The 20,087-nt window shown below is 36.0% G+C and overlaps 1 protein-coding gene across 4 annotated transcripts in view; it reads left to right on the forward strand.

Annotated features, from left to right (window-relative positions):
- Positions 1-20,087, forward strand: part of GUCY1A2 (guanylate cyclase 1 soluble subunit alpha 2) — a 428,485-nt gene that overhangs the window by 282,279 nt on the left and 126,119 nt on the right. The gene's annotated exons all lie outside the window — the stretch shown is intronic.

Here is a 20,087-nt window from a genome sequence, read left to right on the forward strand (position 1 = left end):
CCTTGCCTTGACCTAATGTCCTGTCATGTGTGAGACACTGTATTTTTTTTTTATCCTGTCTTTCTCTAAGGTAATAGGAGTAGATCCACCCAGTCTGAAAGATAGCAATTGTGACATAAACGTTTATTTGCACCCCAAGAGAGTACATGTAGAGCCTGACTTGACTGAGAGGTAAACATAGGTTTGTCATTTCCCATAGTTGCTGTCCTTTGAGATACACCTGTTTAAATACAGGAGAACAAATGTTGAAGATCTGCCTTACACAAAAAGTCCGCACATTTTCAAAATGTTCCTCAATATTTATAAAAGTCAAAAGAATAAGATAGAAAAGATATTTTGACTGCTTTTATTCTTTGGAATAACTAAAGTAAATAATGACTCTCTAAAGTTAAATATATACTGGGTACAGAGTAAAACTTCAAACTCTATCTTACAGGTCATAAATTGGCAAGTCTACACATATAGCTGACAGATGAACACATTTGTATTTTGTACCTGGTAGATGTCCTCTCACCCACTAGTTACTACACTTCCTAGGGGGAGGGACCATGCCTGCTTTAGCTTATCATTATATTCCCAAAACTTGTAGAACATGCTTAACACATAATAAGCACTCTATAATATTTGTTGAATTAATGAATAAATGCATTGGTAGGTAGACTTCTCTAGAATAAGAAAACAGTATGACTATCTCCTATATATTAGACTTCAGTTTTGTGCTGTGCATTGGTGTGCAAGCTAATTGGTGCCATGATTTGGATAACTAAGAAATCATATTGTAAGACTGTAGACTGGAAATAGTGACCGTTGATATTTTTCTTTTATTATTAATTTTTTATTGAAGTAAAGCATACAATCTTATATTAATTTCAAGTGTATGACATATTAGTTCGACAATCCTAAACATTACTACATTACTCAGTACTCACATAATAAGTATAGTTAATTTAAGTCACCATAAAATGTTTTTATAATATTTTTGGCTACATTCCCTGTTGTATTTTTTCATCTCTGTGACTTATTTATTTTATATTGGAATTCTGTACTACTTTATCCTCTTTATCTACTTTACCAATCCTCCAACCTACCACTGGTGGCAACCACCAGTTTGGTCTGTGTACTTAAGCATCAAGGAGTTTTTTTTTGGGGGGGGGTTGGGTTTTTTTTTTTTTTTTTTTTTTTGGTCTCTTTTCTAATTTGTTTTGGTTTTTAGATTCCACATATAAATGAAATCCTATGGTATTTGTTGTTCTCTGACTTATTTCATTTACTGACAAATACCATAGTGTGGTGCCCAACGGGAGTGTCTCTCAATCAGATGGGGGCCTCTAAATAGGGCGGCGATTGGCTGGAAGCCAGTAGCAGGGGCGGTGAAAGAATTCACCCGAGGCAGAACAAAGGAAGTAGAAATTTATTGAATACACTGCAAGGGAGTGGTGGGCAGGACAGCAGAGGGGAGGCTGTCTACTAGGAAGCAGTGCGTGGGGGCCACTTTTAAAGAGGGAAGGTAAGGAGGTATGGTAACATATGTAATTCTCTCTCTTTTTTGGTAACTGTGCCTGGTTGTAAGTAGCCTATTAGTCAGCTATGGCCTATGGATGTTTTATGTTTTGAGGTAGACTGCCTGACAGGCCTGTGTGTAGTCAGCCAGTGGTCACTATGGTCCTTTCTGTTCCATTCCATTTCTCAAGCCTGTTTACCTAAAAGCAGCCTCTATATTTAGGTCAATTAATGTTGTCACAAATGGCAAAAGCACATTATTTTCTATGGCTGAATAATATTCCATTGCACATGCACACACACACACACATATCCTACACATTTATCCATTTAATCTATTGACAGACACTTAGGTTGCTTCCATATCTTGGCAATTGCAAATAATGCTTCCAAAAACATAGAGGTGCATATATGTTTTTGAATTAGTCTTTTCTTTTTCCTTGGGTCAACACCCAGTAGTAGAATTACAGGGTCATATGGTATTTCTGTTTTTAATATTTTGAGGAAATTCCATGCTGTCTTCCACAGTGGCTGTATCAGTTTACTTTCCTACCAACAGTGACAAGGGTTCCTGTTTCTCCACATCCTCGCCATCCTTATTATTTCTTATCCTTTTAATACTAGCCATCCTGACTAGTGTGAGGTGATGTCTCATCATGTTTGGATTTTGTGTTTTGTTTTGGGGGGGCTTTGTTTGTTTCTTTGGCATTTGCTTGATGATTAGTGATATTGAGCATATTTCCATGTCTGTTTCCCAGCTTTATGTCTGTTTGGAAAAATGTCTATTCAGGTCCTCTGCCCATTTTTTAATCAGTTTTTTTTTATGTTGAGTTGTATAACTTCTTTATATATTTTGAATATTAACCCTTTATTAGATCATTTGCAAATATCATCTCTCATCAATGGGTTGCTGATGAGATTTCCTTTTGCTGATGATTTCCTTTGCTGTGAAAAAGCTTTTAATTTTGTTTTTTTGTTTGTTTGTTTTAAAGATTTTATTTATTTATTCATGAGAGACATAGAGAGAGAGGCAGAGACATAGGCAGAGGGAGAACCAGGCTCCTCAAGGGGAGCCCAATGTGGGACTCCATCCCACAACCCCAATATCATGACCTAAGCCAAAAGCAGATGCTCAACCACTGAGCCACCTAGGCATCCCAAAACTTTTAATTTTGGTGTAGTCCCAAGTTTATTTCTGCTTTTGTTTCCCTTGCCTCAGGAGACATATCAGAAAAATGTCGCTAAAGCCAATGTCCAAGAGATTACTGCCTATGTTTCCTTTTAGAAGTTTTGTTTTCAGATCTCTCATTTAGGCTTTTAAGCCGTTTTGAGATTATTTTTGTGTATGGTGTAAGAAAGTGGTTCAGTTTCATTGCGTGCAGCTGCCTAGTTTCCTCAAAAACATTTTTTGAAAATTGTCTTTCCCTCATTGTATATTCTTGCCTCCTCTGTCACTGATTAATCAGCCATATACGTGTAGGTTTATTTCTGGATTCTCTAATCCTGTTCCATTGATCTGTGTGTCTTTTTTGGTGCCAGTATGGTGTTTTGATTACTATAGGTTTATAAGTGTATCTTGAAATCTGAGATTGTGATACCTCCAACTTATTCTTTCTCAAGGTTGGTTTGGCTATTCAAGGCCTTTTCTGGTTCTTCACAAATTTTATTTGTTCTAGTTCTATAAAAAATGCTGTGGGTATTTTTTTTTTTTAATTTTTTTATTTATTCATGATAGTCACAGAGAGAGAGAGAGAGAGAGAGAGGCAGAGACACAGGCAGAGGGAGAAGCAGGCTCCATGCACCGGGAGCCCGACGTGGGATTCGATCCCGGGTCTCCAGGATCGCGCCCTGGGCCAAAGGCAGGCGCCAAACCGCTGCGCCACCCAGGGATCCCGCTGTGGGTATTTTGAAAGAGATTGCATTGAATCTATATATTGTTTTAGGTAATATGGACATTTTAACAATATTAATTATTTAAATCCATGAGCATGCTATACTTTTACATTTGTTGTTTCATCTTCAATTTCTTTCATTAATGTTTTATAGTTTTGATCATCTAGACATAGATGTGACATAGATATAGTCACATCTATGATTAAATTTATTCCTAGGGGGGAACCTGGGTGGCTCAGTGGTTGAGCATCTGCCTTTGGCTTAAATCATGATTTCAGGGTCCTGGGATCGAGTCCCACATTGAGCTCCCCACAGAGAGCCTGCTTATCCTTCTGCCTATGTCTCTGCCTGTCTGTGTAAAAAAAGAAGTATTTATTTATTTATTCATTCCTAGGTATTTTATCCTTTGGTGCAACTGTAAATTGATTTCCTTAATTCAGGAAATTAGATGTGACACATACTTTTATTGATTTTGCATCTTGCAACTTTGAATTCATCTATCATTTCTAATAGTTTATTGGTGGTGTCTTTAGGGTTTTCTGCATATAATAACACGGCATCTACAAAGAGTGACAGCTTCACTTCTTCATTAGCAATTTGGATGTCTTTCATTTCTTTTTCTTGTCTGATTACTATGACTGCAACTTCCAGTACTACCTTGAATAAAAGTGGCAAGAATGGAATCCTTGTTTTGTTCCTGTTCGTAGTGGGAAGGCTCTCAGTTTTTCAACATTGAGTATGATGATTGTTATATATGGCCTTTAATTATGTTGAGATGTGTTCCCGCTAAACCCACTTTGTTGAGAGTTTTTATCATGAAAGGATGTTGAAAATATCAAATGTTATATCTTAATAATGTTAATCTGAAGATGAAGATGATCTTATGGTTTTTATTCTTTCTCATGTTAATGTTAAATATTATATTGATTGACTTGCACATATTGAACCACCCTTACATCCCTGGAATAAATCCCACATGATCATGGTGACTAATGTTTTTTAATATATTGTTGATTTAGTTGTGCTAATCTTTTGAGTATTTTTGCATCTACATTCATCAAACATATTGGTCTATAGTTAGTTGTTTGTTTTATATTTTTTAAAGATTTTATTTATTTATTGAGTCAGGGGAAGGAGCAGAGGAACTGGGACAAGTAGACTCTGCTGAGTGAGGAGCCTGATGTGGGGCTTGATATCAGGACCCTGAGATCATGATCTGAGCCAAAACCGAGTCAGACACTTAACTAACTGAACCACCTAAGTGCCCCCTCCCCCCCCGCCTTTATTTTGTGATGTCTTTGGTCTGGTTTTGGTATCACAGTAATGCTGACCTTGTAAAATAAGTTAGGAGCTTTTCTTTCCTCTTTTATTTATTGGGACAGTTTGAGAAAAGTAAGTATTAACTCTTCTTTAAATGTTTGTAGAATTTACCTGTGAAGTCATGTGGTCCTGAACTTTTGTTTGTTGGGAGTTTGTTGATTATTGATTCAGTTTCATTACTAGTAGTTGCTCTAGTTCAGATCCTCTATTTCTTCTTGATTCAGTTTTGGAAGATTGAATGTTTCTGAAATTTATCCATTTGACTAAGTCATTCAGTATCTTAGCATATAATTTTTCATAATATGTTCTTATAATCCTTTGAGTTTCTGTAGTGTCAGTTGCTATTTCTTCTCCTTCATTTCTGATTTTATTTGAATCTTCTTTCTTTTTCTCCTTGATAAATCTGGCTAAAATTCTTATCAATTTTGTTTATATTTTTAGAAAACCAACTCTGGGTTTCATTGATCTTTTCCATTGTTCTTTTAGTCTCTATTTTGTTCATTTATGCACAAATATCTATTTCTTTCCTTCTACTAACCTTGAGTTTATTTGTTCTTTTTTTTCTTCCTAGCTCCTAAAGTATAAAGTTAGTTTATTTGAGAATTCTCTTGTTTCTTGAGGTAGGCCTATATTACTATAAAATTCCCTATTACTTCTTTGTTGCATCCCCATGATTTCGGACTGTTGTGTTTTCATTTTCCTTTGTCCCCATGTATTTATTGATTTCTTCTTTGATTTCTTGGTTGACCTACTGATTATTGAGTGGCATGTTGTTTAGCCTCTGCTTGTTTGTTTGGTGTGTGTGTGTGTTTCAGATTTTTCTTATAATTGACTTCTAGTATCATACAGTTCTGGTTGGAAAACAATCTTGATAGGATCTCAATCTTCTTAAATTTACTGAAGCTTATTTTGTGGCCTATCATATAATCTGTCCTAGAGAGTTTTCCATGTGCGCTTAAAAAAGAATTTGTTTTCTGCTGTTTTGAGATGGAATGTTCTGTATGTATGTCAGGTTCATGTGGTCTAACGTGTATTTCAAAGCTGCTCATTCTTTATTGACTTTCTATCTGGATGATCTATCCATTGATGTAAATGGGGTGTTAAGGCCTCTAATATTATTGTTTATTGTTGATTTTTATTTCTGTCTGTTAATATTTGCTTTATGTATTTTGGTGTTCCTTTGTTGTATACATAGATATTTATAATTGATATGTCCTCTTGATGTATTGTTCCGTTTATTGTTATGTAATGGCCTTCATTGTTTCTTGCTACAGTCTTTATTTTGAAGTTTATTTTGTCCGATATAAGAATTGCTACTCTGGCCCTTTGTGCACTTTCATTGCATGGCATATGTTTTTCTAGCACCTCACTTTTAGTCTACATGTATTTTTAGGTGTGAAGTGAGACTTGTGGGCAGCATACATATGGGTCTTGATTTTTCTTATTTATTCAGTCATCTAGTGTGTTTTAATTGGAACATTTAGATCATTTACATTTAAAATAATAATTGATAGATACATATATACTTGTTCATTGTTTTTTGGTTGTTTTTATAGTTCTTCTATGTTTCTTTCTTCTTCTCTTGCTCTTTTCCTTGTGATTTGATGGCTTTGATAGTGTTATGCTTGGCTTTCTATTTTTTTGTATATATATTATAGGTTTTTGATTTGTAGTTACCATGCGTTCATATGTAACATCTTATGTGTATAGCAGTCTATATTAAGTTGATAGTTGCTTAAGTTAAAACACATTCTAAGCACTAAATTTTTATTCCTCTTCTGTGTTTTATAATGTCATATTTTATAACTTTTTATTTTGTGTATTCTTTGACTAATTTTTGTAGATATAATTGATTTTAACAATTTTGTATTTTAATCTCAATACTGACTTTATAAGTGACTGATCTAATTTTCTTTTTTTTTTTTTAACTTTATTTTTTTTAATTTTTATTTATTTATGATAGTCACACAGAGAGAGAGAGAGGCAGAGACATAGGCAGAGGGAGAAGCAGGCTCCATGCACCGGGAGCCCGACGTGGGATTCGATCCTGGGTCTCCAGGATCACGCCCTAGGCCAAAGGCAGGTGCTAAACTGCTGCGCCACCCAGGGATCTCTGATCTAATTTTCACAAGTAAAATTTATTTGTGAAATTTTTTTCCTTTCATAATTTTCTTCCAGTTATGGACTTTCCTTTATACTTAGAGAATTCTCTTTAACATTTTGTATAAGGCTGGTTTGTGGTGATGAATTCCTTTAACTTTTGTTTGGGAAACTCTTTATCTCTCCTTCTGTTCTAGATGATAGTCTTGCTGGATAGAGTACTTTTGGTGTGGTTTTGGTGTGGCACTTTGAATATATCATGCTACTTTCTTTTGGCCTACAAAGTTTCTGCTGAAAAATCAGCTAAGAGTCTTATGGTGTTTCCCTTGTATTGTTTTTTGTTTGTTTGTTTTTGTATTGCAGCTGTAAGAATCTTTATCATTGCTTTTTGCTATTTTAATCACTATTTGTCATGGTGTGGACCTACTAGGTTTATCTTGTCAGGGGCTCTCTGTGTTTCCTGGGCCTGGATGTCTGTTTCCTTCCCCAGATTAAGGAAGTTTTCAACTATTACCTCTTCTAATAAGTTTTCTTTTCCCTTCTTTATCTCTTCTCCTACTGTGATCCACATGTTATTATGCTTGATGATGTTGCTTAGCTCCTTTAACCTTTTCTCATTTATTACTTTTTTTCCTATTTGCTGTTCAACTTGGTTGCTTTCCATTACCCTGTTTTCCAGATTGCTGATCCATTCTCCTTCATCCTCTCATTTGCTATTAATTCTAGGTAGTGTATTTTTTATTTCATTAATTGAATTCCTTAACTCTGAGAGGTTTTTTCTATTTTCTGTCTCATTGTTGAAATTCTCACTTATTTCATCCACTCTTTTCTCAAGTCCAGTGAATATCTTTATGACCCTTGCTTTGAATTCCTTATTAGGCATATTGCTTAACTCCATTTCATCTAGTTATTTTACAGTGATTGTGTCTTGTTCTTTCATTTGGGACATCTTCCTTTGTCTCCTCATTTTGTCCGACTCTGTGTTTGTTTCTATGTATTAGGAAAATCAGCTATGTCTCCTGGTCTTTAAAGTCTTATGTAGAAGAGGTCATGTGGTGTCCTATAGTGATACCCCCCTGGTCACCAAAACTAGGTGCTCAGGGGTATTCCCTTTATGGACCACATGTACCTTTCCATTGTGGCTGAGCCGTGATTGCCTCCAGCCCAGCCCAACCTGCTGCCATTACCTGCTTTGCATCATGTGGGTGCACTGAGCAATATTTAGTTTCCCCATTGTTGCTGTGGGCTCATTAGTGGGCAAGTTTGGAAGTCCAGCTGGCTGTCTGTAATTAGGCTTTCTGCCAGAACTGTAGTTATCACCAAAGGGCAGGGCTTGCTCCTTACAAATCTGAGAGGTTCTCATCGGTGTGTGTGTGGGGAGGAGGGGCAGTGGTCGTACTCTCTACAATTAGTATCTTTGCCACAGCTGTTGGCACCCTAAATGGCAGAGATTACTGCCTCTGCATACAGCCAAGAGGCCAGGATGCTGGAATTGAGGGCACTCTGGGATGTGGAGTTATTTTGCCCCTTCCCCAGTGCAAAGTCATTTGGGAGTGGTTCTCGCCCATGCTGGAGCTGTTTACAGGGTGTGGCAGGGCAGCTGCTGCTTTGGGAAGATGTCTGCTAAGGTCAGTGGGTTGGATTATGGTGTCCACAAAGTGTTAATGCTGGCTTCTGCAAGTGTCCAGCTACCTAGGCTGGGGGAGGGGGAAAATGATGCCCACCAGTACTTTCCTTCCTGGAGAAATCTCTTGAAGATCTCTGCCCCTCCAGAACATATTCTGAGATGAGTAAATAAATCTCCTTTACATGTACTACAAGCTCTTTGCAAACTGCTGCTTCTGTGTTGTTTCTCAGGGAGAGTTATTATGCTGGCTCTTTAAGGGTAGGGTATCAGTTTCCTATTGCCTTCTATGCTTGTGATGTCTCTTCCACTTACAATTAGTCTTGCTGGGAGTTTGGTTCCCAACTCCACCTCTCCTGTCCTATTCAATGTTGCCTCTTCTCAAGGACTAATTGTGCAAGGTCTCCTCTGCCAGTCCTTAGGTCCTTTTCAGAGTTAGTTTTGCAGATATATCTATTATCTTAGTGCGTCTTGGGTGAGGGTGAGCTCAGGATCCTCCTGCTCTGCAATCTTCCCTGAGTTTCCCTTGATTTTTGAAATTATATCTTTAAAAAATTGTGTATATATATATATGAAAGTTTATGATAACAAAATGGTGATATTTTGAAAATTTTGATGTATCTATAGAGAAAGTTACTCTTTTAGATGAAAAATATATACAGATTTCTGAGGTGATGAGAAAGGAACTGCAATTTCAAATATAAATTCAAGAGAAAGTTGCTTAAGAACTACCTGTCATTTAAAGGGTATTTATATAAGGGTTTTGCCTCTTTTAAACTTATTCCACTTTTTCTAACACAATTCTGGGCATACAGATGATCTGACAGTTTTCATGTTAAAATGTTTCTATTTTTAAAAATGATATGTAAAGAATGGATTAAGTATTTGAGAAGTTTGTGCTCTTAGCTGAGACATGATAGCTGTAGATGGCTTTGTTTACATGTGAACAATAAAGGAAACCCCTACAAGCCACACAGGACCTGTGTACTTGCATCCTACCTCTTTCATAATCTTTTTCATACTGAGTTTATGATGATCCTCAGTAAGGAGGATCTTTAGGCCTGAATCATTTCAACCACTGTAGGCACCAAAACATTTTGTTGTGTTACTGTCTGTCCCCACTCCCACCCACAAAAAATCAAATAGAGCCACAGGCAGACACATCGAGCTGCCATATGCATAGGTTATAAAAGATATTTTTTCTGATTGGCCCCAAACCATGTCATTCGTACTAATGTTTTATAAAAATATTTTTACATTTACTGTATTTTACACAAAATCCTTTTCTTCCTATTACCCTATGTTCCCCCCTCCTTCCCTTCTTTCAGCAAACACTTGTGGGAACCTCCTATATTCCAAGCAGTATGATAGGTACCAATGCTACAATTATATTCATAAATAGGATGTAGCATAAATAGGATCTCTGCCCTCAGGTATGAGATCAGAGACTAGATGATAAATGTACCTGAGAAAATTAATTACAATAGAATAGTGCTGAGGTGAAGTAACCACAATTAGAATGTTGGAGCAACAGGAGCTCCAACATTGGGCTTAAATGAGGCTGGTAGGTCATGTTGACAGATTTCAGACTAACACTAAGAGTTAAGAAGAGATACTTAAGCAGAGGAGTGACTTGATCAGATTTGTGGTTTAAAAATCTCCAAGGTTGTAGAAAGGAGAACAGATTAGGGGGTACAGAAGGGTAACACTCCATTGATTGAGAGCAGATAATCTTATCCCCATTTGATTGATGGGGGCACAACTTAATGATACTGCAATCTCCTTTTGCTATTTCTACTTGTCTTCCCATGCTTCAGAAGAGCATTTGGACTCAGTGACCTTTGACATCCATTTAAATCGGAGATACCATTACAAACGATGCACATTGGACCTGGCAATGATCTCAGTGTGACTAAGTACCTTGTGTTGGTTTATCTATGCTAATCTGCACAGTTCAGTCATGTATAATTGTTGTGTTTCATACTGCACAAGGTGAATAGTGACCCACACGTGTAGAATGTACTTCCCCTTTCCAAGGATGCTGAGAGTTAACCAGGATTGAATTCTCAGGGACATTTCTCTATAAGGAGGCAATTTGCAGTTTTTTAGAGAAAATGGCAACTTGAGAAATAAAACTGAAAGTTTAGCTCATGAAAGCTTGAAATTCCCACTTTTCTTTCCTGAATTAAATCCTGAATGTCCAGGAATTGGACATTGGTCCGCACTGGCTCTCGGGGGACAGGCGGCCGTGTGCAGGGGGTGGGGCCGGGAGCTGTGCCCGCTGGGGGCGGCCGCGATCCTGGGCGCGTGCGCATGCACACACCTGTGAACACGTGTGACGCCACGCCCAGTGTGCCCCCCACAGAAAGGACAGGCACCCCTTCTGCCAAAAAAAGTGCTTTAATAAAGTGTCTAAAACTTTGTTGCAGAACTGAAAAAAAAGAAATAGAATGTCCAGTATTGTCTTTTATCTTGAAATCTTCAGACATTTATATTCACTTTATTTTTACTAAGACTGTATGATTATCATAAACATTGAATGGATTATTTGCATATTATGATAAACTGAAATAATTTTCTGAATTTTTTTATTCCACATACATTTTGCCTGAAATAGTATTTTTTAAGTCAATGAAATTTTATAAATATTTTGAAGCACTAAAAATTAAAAGCAGCAATACCTATGATCTCACCACTGATTTAATACATTATTATATTTGCCTCAGCTATAGCTTAATGAAATACAACCTTTCCTTTGGAATTAATTGTGACAAACATCCAAATGAGTTTGGTGTGTTTAAAGTTCACTGTTCTGTGCATTAACTTCCTTAAAAATATTCATGTACAATAGAATTTTATGTATTTTCATTTGCAAAAGGGATATCTCACTATATGAAAGTTTCTGTAACATTGGTTTTTATTTAAACAAAACTTTGTATGTTTGTTATCAACACAATGATGAGACATATGGCTCTAGCTCATCATTTTAATTATTATACTCCATCGTATGACTATACCATATTCTAATATTCCTTTGTCTGTTCCTCTGTTGATTGACACTTGTTTTTTCCTAATTTTTAACTATTACAAAGTGTGTTCCTATGAAACCATTTGCTTGTAATTACCTAAGTCACTTTACATTTCATATCATGTAAATTGAGTTTCTTTTGTAAAGTTGGAATAATTGGGTATTTTCTCAGAATTTTGTGGACATAAGGAATAAAATTTAAAAATTTAAAATTCAGAGTCATAACTTCTATATAGTCTTCATTTTTAGACTTTTCATGTGTGAGTCATCTTTGTTGCATGCAATAATGGCCAAGGACCATTCCTTCTCCACCTAGAGCAGTTTATTACTTGTTTTATTTCTGGGAAAAAAAGAAACAGTTAATTAGTTTTTAGTTTTCCGTGTTTGATGTTTTCCCCCTTTTTCTCCAATAAATGTGAAGTTTATACCCACCCATCTTTATTCTCACTCATCCCAGTTTTGAAATAGTGCACACATGATAAACACTTGTCTCTTATCATTATGTTACTGATCTATGAAACTAAAATAATTGATTACATTAAGGATAGTTTAGCAAATTTTGAAATGGCACGAATTATCAAATGATTTGCCTGAGCAAAATTGATTTGCTTGCTAATTGCAAACTAAAAATGTGCAAAGACTCTTTAGTTACTGTGATAGGAAATTTTCCTTAACCTTCAAACATTTTTGCTTTTCTCATTTTACAGTTGATCTGCTTCTAGGCTTTTCAAAATACCTATTTTTCATTCACTGTGAAAGTCCCTTTCTGTTAAAACCAAGTCACCGTCTAACTACTGCTATATGTAGAGCTCATCATATTAGGGGATCTGCAATGGATAGGATAAGGTAATGATTTGAGGGCACAATTTCCATGATCAGAGTGCTGAGGTTGGAATCCAGGCTCTAAAGCTTGATATCTGTGTGAAATTTAGTGCCTAAATTTCTTTGGACCCAGTTTTTTCCTTTAAGATTAGTACCTGTTTTTAATAATTATTGTTCAGATTAAATATGTTGTTGATAAATTACCTAATACTTTGAACATAGTCAAAATTCATTTAATTGCTTCATCCCATTGTTTTTCTTATTGTAGTTGACACACAATGCTACGTTAGTTTCAGGTGTAAAACATAGTGACTCAACAAGTCTATGTTACACTTACCACAAGTGTAGCTGCCGTCTAGGACCATACAACACTATTAAAATACTACTGACAGTATTGTCTGTGCTATACTTTTCATCCCTGTAACTTATTCCAAAACTGGATGCCTGTATCTACCACTTTCCTTCACCCATTTCCTCCCTTCCTTACCCTCTGGCAACTACCAGTTTGTTCTTTATATTTATAGGCCCATTTCTGTTTTTTCCATTTGCTTATTTTATTTCATACATTCCACATATAAGTGAAATCATATAGCACTTGTCTTTGTTTTATTTCCCTTACCATAATACACTCTAAGTCTATCCATGTTTTTACAAGGGTCAAGATCTTATACAACATCCTCTTTAATCAGTCATCTATTAATGGACATTTACATTGCTGCAGTAAACATAGGGGTGCATATATCTTTTGGAATTAAAGTTTTCATCTTTGGGTAAACACCTAGTAGTGGAACTACTGAATCATTTGATATTTCTAATTTTAATTTTTTGAGGAATCTCAATACTGTCTACTATAGTGTCTACACCATTTTACATTTCCACCAATAGTGCATGAGGTTCTCTTTTTCTCCACATCTTTACCAACACTTATTTTTTGTCTTTTTAATACAAGCCATTCTTATGGGTATAAGGTAATATTTCACTGTGGTTTTGATTTACATTCGCCAGATGATTAGTGATGTTGAGCATCTTCTCATGTGTCTGTTCGCATCTGTATGTATTCTGTGGAAAAATGTCCAGTCATGTCCTCTGCCCACTTTTTAAAATCAGATCTTTGTTTGCTTGATTTTCACTTGTAGAAGTTCTTTATTTTGGTTATTAACCCTTTATCAGGTAAATAATTTGTGAATCCCTTCTCTCATCAAGTAGGTTGCCTTTTTTACTGTGTAAAAAGTTATTTTTATGTAGTTCCTGCTACTTCATGTTTCTAATTTTGTTTTCCTTGCTTGAGAAAACCTATGTAGAAAAATGATGATAAAGTTGATGTCAAAGAGATTACCACCTGAGTTTCTTCTAAAAGTTTTATGGATTTGGGTCCCACATTTAGATCTTCAGTGAATTGTAAGTTTTTGTGTATGAAGTAAGAAAGTGGTCCAGCTTTCCCACTAGTATATATTGAAGAAACTGTCTTTCCTCCATTGTATATACTTGCCTTCTTTGTCATAGATCAAATAACCATGTGAATATGGGTGTATATCTGGTGTCTGTATCCAGTTCTATTATTAATCTATGCTATTTTGATTACTATAGCTTTGTAGTATATCTTTAAATCTATGAGTGTGTTACCTTCAGTTTTGTTCTTTTTCAAGATTATTTGTAGTTCCATATAAATTTTAGGATAATCTGTTGTGGTTTTGTAATAAATGCTATGGTATTTTCATAGGGATTGCATTAAATCTTCAGATTGCTTTGGGTAGTATGGATATTTTAATAATATTCCTCTATTTCATGAACATGGTGTATCTTTCCATTTCTTTTGGTGTGTTGTCTTGAATTTCTTTCATCAGTGTTTTGTAGTTTTCAGAGTATAGGTCTTTCACCTCCTTGGTTCAGTTTCATCCCAGGTATTTGATTCGTTTTTTATTGCAATTGTAAATGGAATTGTTTGCTTAATTTCTCTTTCTGCTACTTTGTTATTAGTGTACAGAAATGCACCTAATTTCTCTGTTAATTTTGTATCTTGCCACATTTTTAATTCATTTAACTGTTCTAATAGGTTTTGGTGACATCTTTAGGGTTTTATATATTGTGTCATCTGATGTACTGAAAGTTTTACTTCTTTCTTACCAATCTGGATGACTTTTATTTCTTTGTCATTTGACTGTATCATTAGGACTTTACATTGAATAAAAATGCCAAGAGTGGACATTCTTGTTTTGTTCCCGATCTTAGAGGAAAAGCTCCGTTTTTCACCATGAGTATGATGTTAGGTGTGTTTGTTTCATACATGGCCTTTATTTTGTTGAAGTATGTTCTCTCTAAAACTACTTCATAGATTTTTATCATGAAGTATATACAATTTCATCAAATGCTTTTTCTGTAACTACTAAGATGACCATCCACAATGCTATTGTGGTGTGCCTATTGATTGGATTGCAGATATTGAACCATCCTTGCATCTCTGAAATGAATTCTACTTGATTCTGGTGAATGATTGATTATTTATTTATTTATTTATTATTTATTTGTTTATTTACATTTGTTTTCATTTAAGTTCAATTTACCAACATATACTTTAACACCCACTGCTCATCCCATCAAGTGCCCTCTTAGTGCCTATCACCTAGTCACCCCATCCCCCCTGCCCACCTCCCCTTCCACAATCCTTTGTTCATTTCCCAGAGTTAGGAGTCCCTCAAGGTTTGTCTCCCTCTAATTTTTCCCACTCAGTTCCCTTCCTTTCCCTTATAATACCATTCACTATTTCTTATGTTCCATGTATGAGTGAAACCATATGATGATTGACCTTCTTCAATTGACTTATTTCACTCAGCATAATACCTCCAGTTCCATCCATGTCAAAGCAAATGGTTGCTTTGGGTAGTTCTAGTTCTATGGGTAGAACTATGGGTAGTTCTAGTTCTATGGGTGCTTCTAGTTCTAGGTCCTTTCTGATAGCTGAGTAGTATTCAGCTTTCTTTAATCATTCATCCATCGAAGGACATTGTGGCTGCTTCCACAGTTTGGCTACAGTGGACATTGCTGCTATAAACATTGGGGTGCACGTGTCTTGGCTTTTTACTGCATCTGTGTCTTTGGGGTAAATCCCCAGCAGTGCAATAGGGTAGCTCTATTTTTAACTCTTTGAGGAACCTCCACACAGCTTTCCAGAGGGGCTGTACCAGTTCACATTCCCACCAACAGTGCAAGAGAGCTCCCCTTTCTCCACATCCTCTCCAACATTTGTTGTATCCTGTCTTCTTAATTTTGACTATTCTCACTGATGTGACATGGTATCTCATTGCAGTTTTGATTTGTATTTCCCTGATGGCAAGGGATGTGGAGCATTTTCTCATGTGCTTGTTGGCCATGTCTATGTCTTCTTTGGTGACATTTCTGTTCATATCTTCAGCCCATTTCATTATTGGATTACTTGTTTCTTGGGTGTTGAGTTTAATAAGTTCTTTATAGACCTTGGATACTAGCCCTTTATCTGATACGTCCCTTGCAAATATCTTTTCCCATACTGTAGTTTGCCTTTTAGTTCTGTTGACTGTCCCTTTTGTGCAGAAGCTTTTTATCCTGAATTAAGTTCCAATACTTCATTTTTGCTTTTGTTTCCCTTGCCTTCATAGATGTATCTTGAAAGAAGTTACTGTGGCCAAGTTCAAAACAGTTGTTGCCTGTGTTTTCCTCTAGAATTTTGATGGATTCTTGTCTCACATTTAGATCTTTCAACCATTTTTTACTTTATCTTTGTGTATGGTGTAAAAGAATGGTTTAGTTTCATTCTTCTTCATATGGCTGTCCAATTTTCCCAGCACCATTTATTGAATAGAATGTCCTTTCTCCAGTAGATAGTTTTTCCTTTCCTGCTTTGTCAAATATTAGTTGACCATAGAGTTGAGGGCCCATTTCTGGGTTCTCTATTCTGTTCCATTGATCTATGTGTCTGTTTTTGTGTCAGCACCATACTGTCTTGATGATCACAGCTTTGTAATACAGGTTGAAATCCGGCATTGTGATGCTCCCGGCATTGTTTTCTTTTTCAATATTCCTCTGGCTATTCAGGGTCTTTTCTGATTACATATAAATATTAAGGTTCTTTGTTCCAACTCTCTGAAGAAAGTCCATGGTATTTTGATAGAAATTCAAACGTGTAAATTGAACGTGTAAATTGCCCTGGGTAGCATAGACGTTTTCACAATATTTATTCCTCCAATCCATGAGCATGGAATATTTTTCCATCTCTTTGTGTCTTCCTCAAATTCTTTCAGAAGTGTTCTGTAGTTTTTAGGGTATAGATCCTTTATCTCTTTGGTTAGGTTTATTCCGAGGTATCTTCTGCTTTTGGGTGCAATTGTAAATGGGAATGACTCCTTAATTTCTCTTTCTTCAGTCTCATTGTTAGTGTAGAGAAATGCCACTGATTTCTGGGCATTGATTTTGTACCCTGACACATTTCTGAATTGTTTTATGAGTTCTAGCAATCTTAGGGTGGAGTCTATTTGGGTTTTCTATGTACATTATCATGTCATCTGCAAAGAGGGGGAGTTTGACTTCTTCTTTGCCAATTTGAATGCCTTTTATTTCTTTTTGTTGTCTGATTGCCGAGGCTAGGACTTCTAGTACTATGTTGAATAGCAGTGGTGAGAGTGGACATCCCTGTCGTGTTCCTGATCTTAGGGGAAAGGCTCTCAGTTTTTCCCCATTGAGAATGATATTCGCTGTGTGCTTTTCACAATTGGCTTTTAAGATACTGAGGAATGTTCCCTCTGTCACTACACTCTGAAGAATTTTAATCAGGAATGGATGCTGTATTTTGTCAAGTGCTTTCTCTGCATCTATCGAGAGGATCATATGGTTTTTGTTTTTTCTCTTGTTGATGTGATCTGTCATGTTGATTGTTTGTGTTGAACCACCCTTGCATCCCACTTGGTCATAGTGAATAATCTTCTTAATGTACCATTGGATCCTATTGGCTAGTATCTTGTTGAGAATTTTTGCATCTGTATTCATTAGGGATATTGACTATAATTCTCCTTTTTGGTGGTCTTTGTCTGGTTTTGGAATCAAGGTAATGATGGCCTAATAAATCAAGTTCGGAAGTTTTCACTCCCTATCTCTCAAAACATGTTTATTAGAATAGGTATTGTTTCTTCTTTAAACGTTTGATAAAATTCCCCTGGGAAGCCATCTAGCCCTGGACTTTTGTGTCTTGGAAGGTTTTTGATGACTGCTTCCATTTTCTCGCTGGTTATTGGTCTGTTCAAGTTTTCTAATTCTTCTTGTTCCAGTTTTGGTAATATGTGGTTTCCCAGAAATGCATCCATTTCTTCTAGATTGTCTAATATGTTGGCATATAGTTGTTCATAATACTTTTAAAAATCATGTGTATTTTCTTGGTATTGGTTGTGATCTCTCCTTTTTGATTCATGGTTTTATTTGAGTCTTTTCTCTTTCTTTTTAATAAGGCTGGCTAGGGGTTTATCTATCTTAGTAATTCTTTCAAAGAACCAGCCTCTGGTTTTGTTTATCTGTTCTACAGTTCTTCTAGTCTCTATTTCATTGAGTTCTGCTCAAATCTTTATTATCTCTCTTCTTCTGTTTGGGGTAGGCTTTACTTGCTGTTTTTTTTTTTTTTTCTCCAATTCCTTTAGATGCAAAGTTAGCTTGTGTATTTGAGGTTTTTTTCCAATTTTTTGAGGGAGGTTTGTATTGTGATGTATTTCCCTCTTACGACTGCTTTTGCTGTATCCCAAAGATTTGGAATGGTTGTATCCTATTTTCATTAGTTTCCATGAATCTTTTTAATTATTTTCTAATTTCTTGGTTGACCCGTTCATCTTTTAGTAGGATACTCTTGAACCTTCATGTGTTTGAGTTTCTTCCAAATTTCTTCTTGTGATTTAGTTCTAATTTCAAAGCACTGTGTTCTGAATATATGCAGGGGACAATCCCAATCTTTTGGTATCAGTTGAGACCTGATTTGTGACCCAGAACGTGATCTATTCTGGAGAAAGTTCCGTATGCACTTGAGAAGAAATGTGTATTCAGTTGCATTTGGATGGGAAGTTCTGTATATATCTGTGAAATCTATTTGGTCCAGTATATCATGTAAGGACCGATGTTGTGCTTAGAAGATCTGTCATTTGCTGAAAGTGCCATGTTGAAGTCTCTTACTATTAGTATATTATTATCTAAGTATCTCTTTACTTTGGTTATTAATTGATTGATACACTTGGCAGCTCCCACATTAGGGGCATAAATATTCATGATTGTTAGTTCCTCTTGTTGGATAGACCCTCTAAGTGTGATATAGTGTCCCTCTTCATCTCTTACTACAGTCTTTGGGATAAACTTTAATTTATCTGATATGAGGATTGCTACCCCAGCTTTCTTTTGAGAACCACTTGAATGATAAATGGTTCTCCATCCCTTTATTTTCAGGCTGTAGGTGCCCTTCTGTCTAAAATGAGTCTCCTGTAGACAGCAAATAGATGGGTCTTGCTTTTTCATCCAGTCTGAAACCCTGCATCTTTTGATGGGGTCATTTAGCCCATTCACATTCAGAGTATGTGAATATTGAAAGATATGAATTTATTGTCACCATATTACCTATTCAGTCCCTGTCTTTGTGGATTGTTTCCTTGGACTTCCTCCTTCTTTTACAGGGTCCCCCTTAATATTTCTTGCAGAGCTGGCTTGGTAGCCACATATTTTTTCAGTTTCTGTCTATCATCTCTTCTTCTATTCTGAATGAGAGCCTTGCTGGATAAAGTATTCTTGGCTGCATGTTCTTCTCATTTAGTACCCTGCATATATCCTGCCAGCCCTTTCTGGCCTGCCAGGTCTCTGTGGAGAGGTCTGCTGTTAATCTGATATTTCTCCCCATATAAGTTAAAAATCTCTTGTCTCTTGCTGTCTTAAGTATTTTCTCTTTATCATTGAAATTTGCAAGGTTTTACTATTAAATGCCAATTTGTTGAATGGTTTTTATTGATTTTTGGAGGGTCTTCTCTATCTCTTGGATATGAATGCCTGTTTCCTTCCCCAGATTTGGGATGAGCTATGATTTGTTCAAATATCCTTTGTGATCCTCTGTCTCTCTCAGCCTCTTCTGGAATCCCAATTAGACATTAATTCTTCCTTCCTAAGCTATCATTTATTTCTCTAAGCCTTTGCCTGTGGGCTCTTAGTTGTTTTTCTCTTTTTTCCTCAGCTTCCTTCCTTACCATCAACTTATACTTCTATGTCACTCACTCTCTCTACCTCATTAACCCTAGCAGTTAGAATATCCTGTTTGGATTGCATCTCATTTAATATATTTTTAATTTTGGCCTGATTAGATCTCAATTCTGCAAAAATGAAGTCTCTAGAGTCCTTTATGCTTTTTATCCAGAGCCACCAGTAGCTTTATAATCGTACTTCTGAATTGAATTTCTAACATCGTATTTAATCCAAATTCTATAACTCTGTGGCAGAGAGTATTGTTTCCGGTGCTTTCTTTTGTGGTGAATTCTTCTCTCTAATCATTTTGTCCAGTGTAGAGTGGCTGTATGAGTGACTGAGTCAAAAATATCAACCACGACTTAAGCAAAATACACCCTAGATGATTCCGAAGACATCAAAGACCAGAAAACAAAAGAAAAAGAAGAGGACAAAATAAAAGGACCACTAAAATGAAAAACATATCTTAAAACAAAGTAGTAAAAATAAAAAGCAAAAAAAACAAAAACAAAAAGAAGTAAAAAAAAAGTAAAGAAAAGATAAAGAAAAAAAGGGGGGGATGGTGGTGATGAG

This window comes from Canis lupus, chromosome 5 (assembly GCF_011100685.1).
Source record: "Canis lupus familiaris isolate Mischka breed German Shepherd chromosome 5, alternate assembly UU_Cfam_GSD_1.0, whole genome shotgun sequence".
NCBI classification, from domain to species: Eukaryota; Metazoa; Chordata; class Mammalia; order Carnivora; family Canidae; genus Canis; species Canis lupus.